This window comes from Mustela erminea, chromosome 1 (assembly GCF_009829155.1).
Source record: "Mustela erminea isolate mMusErm1 chromosome 1, mMusErm1.Pri, whole genome shotgun sequence".
Classification (NCBI taxonomy): Eukaryota; Metazoa; Chordata; class Mammalia; order Carnivora; family Mustelidae; genus Mustela; species Mustela erminea.
This window is the reverse complement of record NC_045614.1, coordinates 219,053,172-219,066,895: the sequence shown is the minus strand read 5'-3', so window position 1 is coordinate 219,066,895 and position 13,724 is coordinate 219,053,172. Positions and strand designations below refer to the sequence as shown.

Genomic DNA, 13,724 nt, shown 5'->3' with positions numbered 1-13,724 from the left:
CACCCTCAGGCACAGGGCTCTGCCTCCAGGGTAAAAATGCGGCCCATGGCTCCCAGAGCAGAGACGCCATCCGGGCAGTCACTGATGAGCAAACATGTGGCTCGTCAGCTTCCGGTTCCGCAGAAAATAAAATAAGGCCCCTAAAGCACCAGTCCTGTCCCTACCGCTTCATGGGGTGGTCGTCCTTGCCCCAGATCTCGGGCAAGACGCTGGACCCTCTGAGCAAGGCCAGGGCCCTGGGACTTGACACGGTGGGCCACGGGACGCACAGCGGACCGCACGGCGGGGTGTGAGAGCAAAGCCCCCAGTGCGGACACGTTAGAGACGCGAGCAGAAAGGGCCTGTGGCTCTGCAAGAACCGAGACAAGTAAATACCGAATCCCGCTCTTACACAGTGAATATGTAAAGTTCAAAGCCTGAGGATGCAGAAAAAGGGGCAGACTCTCGCTGAAGTCGAGACGTGTGCCCCTAGAAGTCACAGACACGTGGGAACGTCCAGCCCCTGTGAACCCTGCGTGGGCCCCGGGCCTTGCTCTGCCGGTGGGGAGCGCCCAGAGCCATCACGGAGGCTGTCCACAACCCTGACACCTGAGTGTCCAGTGAGGACACAGCATGCACCAGAGCTTCTTAAGTGACCACAGGGCCCCAAGCACCACTCAGTCTGTGGCCCACAGCCAGAGAGCAGGACTAAAGTGGGTCACCTCCTCCTAACCACGAACAGGTGTGATCAACTGTGCAAAACCATGTATTTTTGCATTTCTGGGAAGAGAGAACAGAACTAAGTCCACAATACCGTCTATGACCAGATGACTGGCGCTTGGATTACCCTCCCTGCCCTCAGCAAGTGTGTCCACGAGCCACCGCCCGAGTGGGAGCTCCAGGCCCCACTCCCCGGCGAGCCCCGGCCTCCGCACACAAGAGTGGGCCCTACGAGCCCGGACGGCGGGGCTCCGCGGGGAGGCCGTCTGCTCCGAAGCCAGTTCCCCAGCCCCAGGCGCCTCACGCTTTCCCACCCGGAACCCAGGGTTAGCAGCCGTGCCCCCCCGCCCGCGGCACGGCCAACGACTAGAACGGTCAGGCTGAGCTGCCCACACACTCGCCCGGCCCCCCAGAAACTCAGTGACGGTGAACAGTTTCCCCATTGTTTCAGGGCCATCGAAGCTTTAAACGATGTTCCGCTGCAGCCCCACGTCCTCCGTGAAGACCCCGCAGACGCAGAGCTCTCCCAGTGAGGGAGGAGCTCCTCTGCCCGCGGGCGGCCACACACCTCGGGGACTGAACCCAGCGCCGCCCTGACACGTGCCCCAGGGCTGCCACGGCCCCATGGAAAAGGCCGGCAGGGCAGACCTCCCACGCCTGCCACCGGCAGGGCGGTGCCCCGCGTCCTCCTGGCGTCCCTGACAAGCTCTGCTTCCTTCTGCTGTGACCCATGTGGGCCCGCGGCCCCCACCGAAGGGCTGACCGTGGACGGAGGAGCCAGCACTGCCTGGCCGCACCCTCGGGCCCGAGCCCCGCTCAAGCGAGCGCTCGTGCCACCGGCGGGGACCTGACCGGTGCGCGGGCTGCGTCTGCTACGGACGCTCGCGGGACAGAAACGTGAGGCCGCACCCGTGTGGGATCACGCGGAGCTCCTCGAGTTATGGAAGGGCTCCAGCCCGGCGGCAGCTGTTTAGAAGTACTTGTAGCTAACTAAACAGCTCCTTCTCCTCCGCGGTGTGTGTACGTGACTAATCATAGCAGCGGCTGCTTACAGAAGAACAGCCAGCGGGGACTGCCAACTGCAAGTCTGTGACAGATTCATAAAGGGGCTAAGCTAAACTGCCCTTTGCCCTTGGCTAGGAAGACCCGGCGGGGCCGCAACCAAGTCGGGCGCGAGGAGCTCATTCACACGGTGACAAATGGGCACGGCCTCTCGGGGAGTCAGCGTGCCAGGCCAGCAGGAGCTGCAGAGGCGAGACGGGCCGCCCGCCGCCCCAGCGCCACGGTCCCTGCACCTTCCTCGGCAGAATCAAGTACACTAGCCGGAGGAGACCGAGTTCTAGAGGCCCTTCCAAGACCCTTTAAAAAACAGAGTTGAAAACAAAATCAGTAATCACATTTTACAAAATATTTTTAAGTTTTATTACCACATTTTATTCCCCCAACTAGCCCTATGGAAAGGGATTCCAACAAGATGAACAGATTCCCTTTCCCATGAATGAATAAAACTAAACATTAAAAGATGACGTGAGAAATACTTAGACACACTTAGAAATTCTGCCTCCAACACCAGATCCTCCCACGGCCCCGATAGGCTCCATCTGGCTGTGGTTCAGAAAATACACGGGACCCCTGAGCGTCCCCTCTGGGTGTGGCTACACAGGGGACACACAGGACCCCTTACAATGCCCGGTGGACCCCTTTCCGCCTCCTGGTGACCCTGTCGGCCTCTGGATGGCAATTCTGGGATCACGACCCCATGGGCCTAGGACATCCAGATCACCGTGCCCTCTGTGGTAATTCCTAACCGCAGGCCCTTGGCTCTCAAAAGCTGGCACCATCCCAGCAGCAAACTGCCTGCCCACCTACTTTACCACAAGACTGTTACCCAAACCAGAGGGGACAGTGAGGGTCTGCAGAGGACGGCTGGCTGCCCAACTCCCCCTCACACCAGGCAGAACAAGCAAGAGATATTTGGGGACCCAGGTCCCCTTACCTCTTATCTCCACCCCGTGGCTCTGAGAACAGAAGGAGAATCCCCCAGAGCAGCTGTGCGTGGAGATAAGCTTGAGATCAGGGCTTGCGCGCTGGGCCTGGCCCGTGCCCAGGCAGCCCAGGGAGTGGGAGGAGGCCCTAGACGGAGTCCCAGAAGCACAGAGAAGGCGAGGCCCTGCCAGAAGCTTCTGTGTATCTCCAGGGAACTGGCCCCACGAATAGCAAGGCTATCAAGTATTCATGCCTTTCTTAAAACTAAATACAACTGGCAACTCCAGGAAAGACAGCAGAGACAGAACTCAGGAAGGATGAGCCAATTTCTTTAACTCACGAGGGAAACAGGGTTTGCTTGTTTTTAAGAAGAGACGTAGGCTTGACAGAAGCTGCGGCAGGGACCCCGACCCCAGCCCCACTTTCTTCCCTGGGGGCAGAGGTGTGAGCTGTGCCCTTTCCCCGGCAGCCAACAGGGAGCCCAGGGGCACCTGGCCCAGCTGGATTCCAGCTCAGGCCACGACCTCAGGTCATGGGTCCAGCCCCGTGTCGGGCTCAGCGCTCAGTGGGGAGTCCACTTAAGACTCCCTCTCCCTCCGCCCTCTCGCTCATTCTCTCTCTCAAATAAATACGATCTTTAAGAAGAGAACGGAGGGAGGGAAGGAAGGAAGCCCCCGCGACCACTAAACACAGGACAGAAGTGCTCGGTCTCATCGGCGTCCGGGACGGAAATCTACAGCCGCAGGGAGACCCTCACGGCAGCGTCGGGAGCATAAGGCCTGCGAGGGCAGCCGATGCCCCGGGCGAGTGCGGAGAAAAACGGGACGGCCACACACGTCCAAGTGCGCCCGGGGAGGCCCAGGCCCAGGGAGACGGGCCCTCCTGTACAAACAGTGCGTCGGAACGGTCGGCGGCGGTGCTCGTAACGGATGAAGAGCCGCCATCGGAAGGAGAGGGAACGGACGCCGCGGTGCGCAGAGGACTAGCTCAGACGGCACAAAACCCCCCACCAGCCCAGCCTCTCACCTACAGCCCTGAACCAAGGGAAACAGACACAAAGATGCATTCTGTATTTATAGGAAAAAGTTAAAACCAACAAACAGGCAGGCAGACAGACCTACGGCCCAGAGCTGCAGGCCAGGAGCTCCGGTGACACACCTGTCACCCAGACGTCTGTGGGCCAGCTGCGCCCCACGGCTGCTCCTGGGCAGAAGCTCCGCGGGAGTGTGCTCTGGGACAGCTCGTGGAGGACACACCGTGCTCCATGCGCTGCTCCTTGGGTGGTTACGCCACCAAGCACCACCACAGCTGCCGCAGCAGGGCAGGAAGCGCGGGAAGCAAGGGCTGTGGCCGAGACACGAGGGACCCCCAAGCGTCCCCTCTGGGCTGTGGCCGGGACATGCGGGACCCCCGAGCGTCCCCTCTGGGCTGTGGCCGGGACACGCGGGACCCCCGAGGGTCCCCTCTCGGCTGTGGCCCGGGGACGCACGTGGGAAGCCGAGGGCGTCCGGTGCCAGATGTGGGAAGAGCGGCCTCAGCCGCACACCCGCAAGCTCCCGCCAGGAGAATGAGGTAGACGCAAGCCCACGTTCACGCAGTGTGAGAACCTGTTGTGAAACGCTGTACGTGAGATTTGATTTAATATGTTTATTTATTAGCCTTTAAAGTAATTAAAATATTAACAATAAACAATTAAAATATAACAATAAACAAGCACGTGTCCCGGGGACTGGCGTGTGCTGCCCGCCCACCGTCTCTCCCCCGTGCCTTTCCTGGTGTGTCCTCTGTCACTACGTTGTACGCTTTCCTTGCTCAGAATAACGGGAGCCCTGACACCAACTAGCAGTGCTAAAGGCACAGCAACTCTAGCCACTCCTGCGGCACGAGAACTTCCGGAAGGGTGGGCACGTGCTTCAGTACACTAGGATTCTTCTCAAGGGGCTCCGGGGCGGGGGGGGGGGGTCTCCTGGAATTCCAATGGGTTCCCGCCAGTGACAAGTGCTCAGCTCAGTTCCTAAAGAAAACAAAAGGAATAAACACCAAAGCGTGAACAAATTCTCTGCTGTGTCGCCTCACCTGGTTCTCGGACACAACGACCCCCACACGCAGCCCGCCCCACGCCCCTGGGTCTCGAAAGCCTGCCAGGCTGGCTGGGAGCACGGCCGCTCCTTGGGATACGCGCGTACCGTGCTCCAAACGAGCCGGGATTTAAAATTATTTCATAGACTAAACTGACGAGCATTTGAAAGTTCGTTTCATGAATGGAAACCGCGAGACGTGCCACGCTGGGGCTAACTTCACCACCTGCAGAAGAAAATTGTGCGGGGAAGAGAATCTCACATTTTCTTCTCAAAATTTAGAAGTGAAAAGGTCAAGTAAAAATAAATACAAAGCAAACTAATTTGAGCTCCTCTTCAGTTCGCAGAGCAGAAAGCTCAAGTTAACAATAAAAGAAGTGTGAGCTTTCTGGAGCAAGGGCTGGGGGTAAAGTGTCCGCGCACATCCGGCGTCCCGCCGGCACGGGACAGGGCGGCAGCGCCCAGCTCCGCCCCGCTCTCCCCGGATACGCTACTGAAGCCAGGAGGAAACAGAGAGACCAGCTTCTCGCAGGGGAGCCGACAACCCGATACTGACGAGCTCATTCCGGCAATGACCGGGGAAATCCAAAGGAAAGTTTCGGAGTAAAAACCCTGTTTTTACTTAAAACTACTTTGTGTTGGCGTCTCTATCGTGTGCAGCGAACACGTGAGCAAACCCGGACACCAGAAGGCACACGACGAGGCTGGGAACACCGTGGTCACCCGCTCACCCTCCACTGCATGGCCAGGGCCGCACCGGGAGGACACCCATGGCACGGAGGGGAGGACAGGCACCCGAGAACTCAGCGTCCCGAGGGGACGGCGGGAGGACACCGCACAGCCCCTGAAACAGCTCCCAGAGCGGGAAGGCGCTCCCATGTGGGGCTCTGCAGCGGGCACGCCCGCGCTCTCGGGGGGGGCAGTAGGGCAGATTATCGGCTCACACGTGCACTCCGAGCCCCGGGGACCGCCAGGCCACCAGCGCCACCGCGACAGCCGTGCGTCCCGGGCAGCAGCAGCGCCTGTGGCCGCGGTTCCGCGGCTGTTCCGCCAGTAGGTCAGCAGAGCTCGCTCCCTGCGGCTGCGGGAGGCCAACCACGCCCCCCGTGCCCGGTGACACCCGCATGCACACGTGCACGTGTGTACACGCGAAGACACCTCCCAGCGGGGACGGAGCTTATCCCGTGGGGAGACCACGGCTCTCGACGCCCTCCCTTGTCTGCACCGTCCGCACGTCCTGTGACGAAGCCCACGGCTTGTGAAGGGAAGAGCACGTCCAGGAGCGGCGCGAGGGGACAGCAGGCGGGCCGCACACACCGCCCAGGCCTGTGCTCACGGCTCCCTGCCCCGTGCTGTCCCTGCTCTGACCAACCGACATACAGAACCTCATTAGCTGCGGAGGTGGGGGTCAGGCAGTCCCCAGCTGCATACGACACCCAGTGCTCGCCCCATCCCGTGCCCTTCCGAATGCCCGTCCCCCGTGACCCCAGCCCCCCCGAACCTTCCCTCCGTAACCTCAGTCTGTCTCCGACGGGTAAGAGTTTCATGGTTTGTCTCGCTCTCGGATTTCAAGTTGCTTCATGTTTTCCCCTTCCTCTACGCTCCTCGGTTCTGTTTATTTTAATCCCACACGTGAGTGAGAACCTGGCAACTGTCGTTCTCTGACTCGCTGACGTCCCTCAGCACAGCCCCCAGCTCCGTCTGCGTCGTTGCAAATGGCAAGATTTCTTTTCCTTTTTGGTGGCTGAGTAATATTCCATTGTGTGTGTATGTGTGTGTGCACGCACGTGTGCGCGTGTGTGTGTGCACGTGTGCATGTATGTATGTGTGACTGCATGAGTGTGTGCGCGTGCGTGAGTGCGTGTGAGTGCGTGTGTGTGTGCGCGTGCGTGTGTGCGTGCGTGAGTACGTGTGTGCGTGCGTGTACGTGTGTGTGCGTGTACGTGAGCGTGCGTGTACGTGAGCGTGCGTGTACGTGAGCGTGCGTGTACGTGTGTGTGCGTGTACGTGAGCGTGCGTGTACGTGTGTGCGTGCGTGTACGTGAGCGTGCGTGTACGTGAGCGTGCGTGAGTACGTGTGTGCGTGCGTGTACGTGAGCGTGCGTGTACGTGAGCGTGCGTGTACGTGAGCGTGCGTGTACGTGTGTGTGCGTGTACGTGAGCGTGCGTGTACGTGTGCGTGCGTGTACGTGAGCGTGCGTGTACGTGTGTGTGCGTGTACGTGAGCGTGCGTGTACGTGTGCGTGCGTGTACGTGTGTGCGTGCGTGTACGTGAGCGTGCGTGTACGTGAGCGTGCGTGTACGTGTGTGTGCGTGTACGTGAGCGTGCGTGTACGTGTGTGTGCGTGTACGTGAGCGTGCGTGTACGTGAGCGTGCGTGTACGTGTGTGTGCGTGTACGTGTGCGTGCGTGTACGTGAGCGTGCGTGTACGTGAGCGTGCGTGTACGTGAGCGTGCGTGTACGTGTGTGTGCGTGTACGTGAGCGTGCGTGTACGTGTGCGTGCGTGTACGTGTGTGTGCGTGTACGTGTGTGTGCGTGTACGTGAGCGTGCGTGTACGTGAGCGTGCGTGTACGTGTGTGTGCGTGTACGTGTGTGCGCGTGTACGTGAGCGTGCGTGTACGTGAGCGTGCGTGTACGTGTGTGTGCGTGTACGTGAGCGTGCGTGTACGTGTGCGTGCGTGTACGTGAGCGTGCGTGTACGTGTGTGCGCGTGTACGTGTGTGTGCGTGTACGTGTGCGTGCGTGTACGTGTGCGTGCGTGTACGTGTGTGTGCGTGTACGTGAGCGTGCGTGTACGTGTGCGTGCGTGTACGTGTGTGTGCGTGTACGTGAGCGTGCGTGTACGTGAGCGTGCGTGTACGTGAGCGTGCGTGTACGTGAGCGTGCGTGTACGTGTGTGTGCGTGTACGTGAGCGTGCGTGTACGTGAGCGTGCGTGTACGTGAGCGTGCGTGTACGTGTGTGTGCGTGTACGTGTGTGTGCGTGTACGTGAGCGTGCGTGTACGTGTGTGTGCGTGTACGTGAGCGTGCGTGTACGTGAGCGTGCGTGTACGTGAGCGTGCGTGTACGTGTGTGTGCGTGTACGTGTGTGTGCGTGTACGTGAGCGTGCGTGTACGTGTGTGTGCGTGTACGTGAGCGTGCGCGCACACGGACAGTCCGGCCGTCGCAGGCATCGCTGCCGCCGACACTGGGAAATCGAGCCCCGTCGGGTCCCTCCACCGCCCCGCGGGCCTCGAGGACCGGACCGAGGCTGTGTAGCCAGGGCACGGCTCGGGACACCCCAGCCATCGTGGGGCAGCCTGTGGCGACAGGCGGAGTCATCAGCGGCACAGCGGGAGCTCAGGTGTGCACTCTTGTTGCAAACGCTCCGCTGTCCCTAAGAGCCACAGCGGAGGAGGGGGAGGCGCGTTCTCCCCAGCCGGGCCCCCGAAACACCTAAATTCGTCCAGACGTACTACAGAAAGCAAAAGCCTTTCTCCCAGCCACAAACACCTCCTCCCAAACGGGCCGTGGTCGGCAGAGGAGGGGGCCGTGGCAGTCGGGAAGGGGACGGCAGGGGATCGCGGGAGGCAGAGCGCGCAAACCCAACGCCAGAGATGTGGAAGGGGCCGGGGAGACATCGCGGCGGGAGGCAGCACCGTGACCTCTCCCTGACCACGCCTGCACCTGGCCTGGTCTCCTCACGCAGGGTGACACCTGCCTGAGGCAAAGCTGCTCCCCACGCCACGTGAGAACCAGCGCCTCGCGAGCCCCCCGCCGCCGGCAGGATGGACACGGGCCCTCCCGTCCACCCGGCACGGAGTGAGGGAGCACTGCCTGGGGGCCTTGGCCTGGGTCCCCGCTCCTGCCCCACTGGGCACACGAGGACCAGAAGCAGAACTGGTACGCGGTGTGCATCACCCCCCTGCCACGCCATGTTCTCCACGCAGGAGGCACCAAGCAGAGGAAAGACTGTGTGGTCTTAGGTCCACACTGGGAGCCACACAATTAGGTCTTCAATCAAAACAACAATTCAGCCTCTAACAAAAACCCAGGGGCAGAGAACACGGTCTCCTGTCAACAGAGGGTGTTTGTTGTAAGGTGGCCGTGGGAGGGCCAGGCCTGTGGTTCAGGAACGGAAGGTTCCAGCACACCCCAGAGCAGACCTTCTGCCCTTCGGGAAGCTCTGCGGGTCTCCAAGTCCTCCTCTCCGTGTCCTTCCTCTTCTCCATCAGACTTCTTCACTGCGAATCCCCAAGACAGACTCAGCGCCGTGTGCACAGAGCTCGTCTCGCCACCGAGGATGGGTTGCACCGAGAGGCCCATGCCGGTGCCGTAGGGCCATGGCCACACAGCCCGCAGACGGAGCCCTGCCTCCTCCCTGGGCTCCCCTCTGCCTCAGACCCCTTCCAGGCCGACGGGAACTCCCACGTGAGCACAGAGACACCGCAGGAAAAACGGCAACAGAGCAGACACCCCAAACTCAACAACCCCCGTGTAGGGATGAGGCATCGGGAACAGCCCAGAGCAGCCACAGGAGCCAGAGACGGAGCTAAGAGGGTGTCTGGCAGGTTCCCAAAAACCCACGGACTCGGCGAGCTTAGTCCCCGCCACCTAGAGGCAGAGCTGCGCTGCCCCAAGTCCAGGTCAAAGGACCCTGCCTGCGAGCAAGCCCGGAAACGAACCAGAAACTCCCCCACTCTGAGGAACGGGCCGTCTACCCCGCCACGGCCAAGGGCGCGCAGCCGCGGCTGACAGCTCACTTCCGCCAGCGTGACGGGCGAAGCGGCACCGCAGCGACGCTGAAGGGCCGCCGTCGCGTGTGTGAGCGTGCGCGGGGACACACGCCCGCGTCTTCATCTGTTTGCCTACAGGGGACTGGCCTCCCTCTCCGTGATTTTTAAATATCCAGGGTACGCTGCAAAGCTTTTCCTCGCGGTCGGTGCTTCCGTCTCTGACTCTCCGTTCGTGTTCTGTTCGGCTCGGGCGGGTTCCCACTGCGGCAGCACCTCCTCTCGCCGCTCGGCTCGGCCATCTTTCCTCTCGCGGGACCTGAGTTCTCAGTCCTCTGTGACAAGCCTGGCCTCCCACACGGGCTGCATTCGGCTGCGTCTCTGTCCGCACGCGCACCGTCCGCCTTCCGCACCGAGCTCCCTCCTGCTCCCGGGGCTCGCGCTGCACGTGGCGCGAGGCGGACGGCCAACGCTGTCTTTCACACGACGGTGCCCGACTGTCCCCAGATCACGTCGCCGGGCGTCCCTCACGACCCGGCAGTCGGAGACGCCGCCCTAGCCACAGACGACACGCCCATCGGGATCTGGGCTTCTCCCCGAGCCGTCGGCACCGTCACATCACACGCACGGACTCGACCCGGACGTGCTCTCTGGGCGCCTCGGTGTCTGGTGGGCCGTGCGCCTTTCCGCGCCCCTTCTCTTCTGAGTTTCTAGGTCTCCACGAATGCCTGTTTTTCTGTGTCCGTGTTAGGTTCCACACGTCCAGCCCGAGGGCACTAACGGCTCTTGCTGCATTCATACCTTTATTGGAATCCCATGAACTTTGCCCGTTACCCCCGGGCGAGAACGGGCATCATGGCTGCGACCCCTACCCATGAACAGGGCGCGCCCCTCCCTGGGCTCCAGGCTACTTCCGTCTGTCTCAAGAGTTTTACTGTCATCTTCACTCAGGTTGTGAACCTTTCATACCACATTCATGCCTGGGGTCGGATCCTTCTGTAGCTGCTGTGAATGGGGGGCCTCCTCTAGGGTATCCGCTGGCAAGACTCTGTTTCTAAGGATGTTTGCACGTTACGTGTTTATTGGCGAATTTTTATGATTTCGATTCTTTATGATACAAGCACCCGTTACAGAGGGGTCTCCTGAGCACCCTGCAAACACATCATTTTACCTATTCTATTTTTAAAAGTTTTTATTTATTTATTTGACAGACAGAGAGATCACAAGGAGGCAGAGAGGCAGGCAGAGAGCGTGGGGAGGAAGCCGGCTCCCCACTGAGCAGAGAGCCCCATGCGGGGCTCAATCCCAGGACCTTGAGACCATGACCCGAGCCGAAGGCAGCGGCTTCACCCCCGGAGCCCCGTGTTCTACGTATTCCACTCCAAATCCCATGCCTGTGTTTTCTCTCGTCCTGTCCCACGCTGCTGGTAACAACACTTGGATCCTCCCCGCAATCGTTCATGAAACCGCACATCTGTGCTTCGTGCAACGTCTGCTCCTGCTGTCCCGGGACCCGGCGCCCAGCCCTCCTGGCCGCGAGATGACAGAGGAGCCCCGAAGTTTACTCTGTTGCCTTCATCTTCAGCAACATCTTCCTCAGCCTCAGGCTCGTGTTTAAACTTGGATACGACTTTTTCCTCGAGAAAAGGAGAACTTCCATCAAAAACAAACCGAATGACCGACATTCATGGGTCCTAAAAGAGATTTTTACATTTCTAAATGTTACATTTTTATTAAAACTTGAAATAAACAGGAAAGTCACATCCGACTCCTGTCTCATTACTTGAGGATTCCAGCAATCCCGCAGCACACTGCGTCCGCCACGACCGCTCACTCTCAAGGGGCGCCTCCCCCGCTCACCCCGGCTGCGAGTGCCTTCCGTCACAAGAACGCTAACGAACTTCAGACTGCACTAAACAGGCTTTGTATAAGGAAAACATGCTAAACTTTTCTTACATTGCTGGGAAAATTCATTTTTTATTAATTTGTCATTTTTTTTCTTTTTTTTTTTTTTTTTTTTTTTTAAAGATTTTATTTATTTATTTGACAGAGAGAAATCACAAGTAGATGGAGAGGCAGGCAGAGAGAGAGAGAGAGAGAGAGAGGGAAGCAGGCTCCCTGTTGAGCAGAGAGCCCGATGTGGGACTCGATCCCAGGACCCCGAGATCATGACCTGAGCCGAAGGCAGCGGCTTAACCCACTGAGCCACCCAGGCGCCCTTAATTTGTCATTTTGACTAATTCCTAACTCACTCACTTTTAGGAGAATAAGAGAAAAGCGTGACAGCAAACACACCGAAGGCCTGTAGCGTCCCTGGTTCTTTACCACAGAGGCTCACATCTGGGAAACTCCATCCAGGTATCAAGGTGCGCACGTCTACACACACTTGTCTCTGGCCACACGGTTAGGACGGTTTTGGAGCAACGATCGTGAGCACGTTCAGACGATGAGCTCTGACAGGCTCTACGCGCATCCGCTGCGCTCGTCTAGGCCGCAGCAGTGAACGCGGCCTCCAGCCACACTGCACACGGGCGCCTGGTTAAACGTCGGGACAGGGCTCGAAGGTCAGCAGGCGTCGCAGCTGAATGAAGAAACGGAACTATTAAAAACCAACAAACAAGGGATCCGGGGAGGCCACTGTCCTAACACAACCGCAGGAAGCACGAGGCGACGCCACCGCGGGAGAGAGAGGAGCAAACGGCTCGGAGCGCCGCGCCCCTCCTGGTACCAGGACAACTTCGTCAACAACTCAAGGCGCGAAGAATCCTAAAACATGAAGCGACACCAAGGCAGCTTTTTCTCACAAAAGAGCCTCCAGACTGGACTGTTCTCTTCGTCCGCGGTTGTTTCACAGAACAAAGACCCAGGACCGCGGGGAAACCAGACGAATCACCCCAGTGGCTGGTCTCGGGCGGAGCGCCTCGACACGGGCGCGCGGTAGAGAGAAAACTCACCCAAGTTCCGAAGCCTGGACGCGGTGGGTTTCTTGGTACTCGGCGGACGGGCGAGCCAGGACTTGAGGTCCCGCACCTTCCACGGCACCATCCGCTCGCACGATGGGCCCAGTTCTGGAAACTCCAACGACGCACGCGTGCACGCTCTCACCAGGTGAAGTCTGTAAGTCAGCACAGGAGCAACGCCGTTAGCAAGCCTTCATCTGCGCGCGGCTCGGACGACTCCACGGCTCCTTACGCCCAACTCTTACGGGCGGTCTCATCCAAGATACTTTCAGCGGGGGCGCCTGGGGGGCTCCGTCCTTACGTGTCTGCCTTCGGCTCAGGTCATGATCCCAGGGTCCTGCGATCGCGTCCCCCATCGGGCTCCCTGCTCCGCGGGGAGTCTGCTTGTCCCTCTCCCCCTCCCCCTACCTGTGTTCCCTCTCACTGTGTCTCTTTGTCAAACAAATAAATAAAATCTTAAAAAACAAAACAAAACAAAGAAAACTTTCCGTTCATGGCGACCTGAGAACCGGCGAGGCTGCGAGGGGGCAGCAGAAGGAAGCGGAGAGACCGAGCCGTCGACGTCCTTTGTCAGACTTGAAAGGCCAAAATGAAACCAGATCTCTAAAAATCACAAGCGACAAAGTCCAATATCAAAAAAGCAAGGGATCAAAGATGCCCCGAAAACACAACAAAATCACCTCAGAAGTGAACGCAGCACCCACGTCACCTCGCTCTGTCCCCACGCTGCCCTGGATCTGGCTCAACACTCAGAAGGTGCCGGGACTATTTCCCCTCAAGAAAGATGCCAGCTTTGCATTAATGTCATAAAAACCACGACCCCTTGCAGCTAGCTGTCCCCCCAAGGAGACTTGCAGGGTAAGTACGGGCAGCGTGCTGTGCCAGGACCCCCAGACCGGCTGATGGGCGCTCACCAGGCCAGGAGGTGGCACTTCCAACCCCACGGGCTGCCCACGGCTGCAGGGCAGGGGCCTCGCTCTCAAAATCCCCACTCGCCACTCCGGACACTTCCTCTGCCCCAAGCCCCTCGTGGTGCCCCCTGCAACACTGTGTCTGTCCACTGGGCCAAGCAGACCACCTCGACTTTGCTGGAGCTGACCGCCAGAGGCTGGACAGGAGCTTCATCTCAAAGCTCCTTGAGAACACCTCCTTTCCTGGTCCAGCCCCCACCCTCAACCCCATCCGACTCCCAACAGCAGTTGGGGCCGGCCCCTGCCGAGATCTTCCGTGTTCTTTCTGGAGTCTAACTCTCCCCCAGGGTAAACGGGTGCAGTGGGCAATGGTC

General features: G+C 59.5%; 1 long non-coding RNA gene across 1 annotated transcript; it reads right to left on the bottom strand.

Moving 5' to 3' along the window:
- Positions 1-10,778: 10,778 nt before the first annotated feature.
- On the bottom strand, positions 10,779-11,827 carry LOC116598456. Its single transcript, XR_004289071.1, has 3 exons — positions 11,736-11,827; positions 11,263-11,400; positions 10,779-11,173 (listed from the first exon to the last, which is right to left on the bottom strand). It is a non-coding gene; the product is annotated as an uncharacterized LOC116598456 (long non-coding RNA).
- Positions 11,828-13,724: the final 1,897 nt, after the last annotated feature.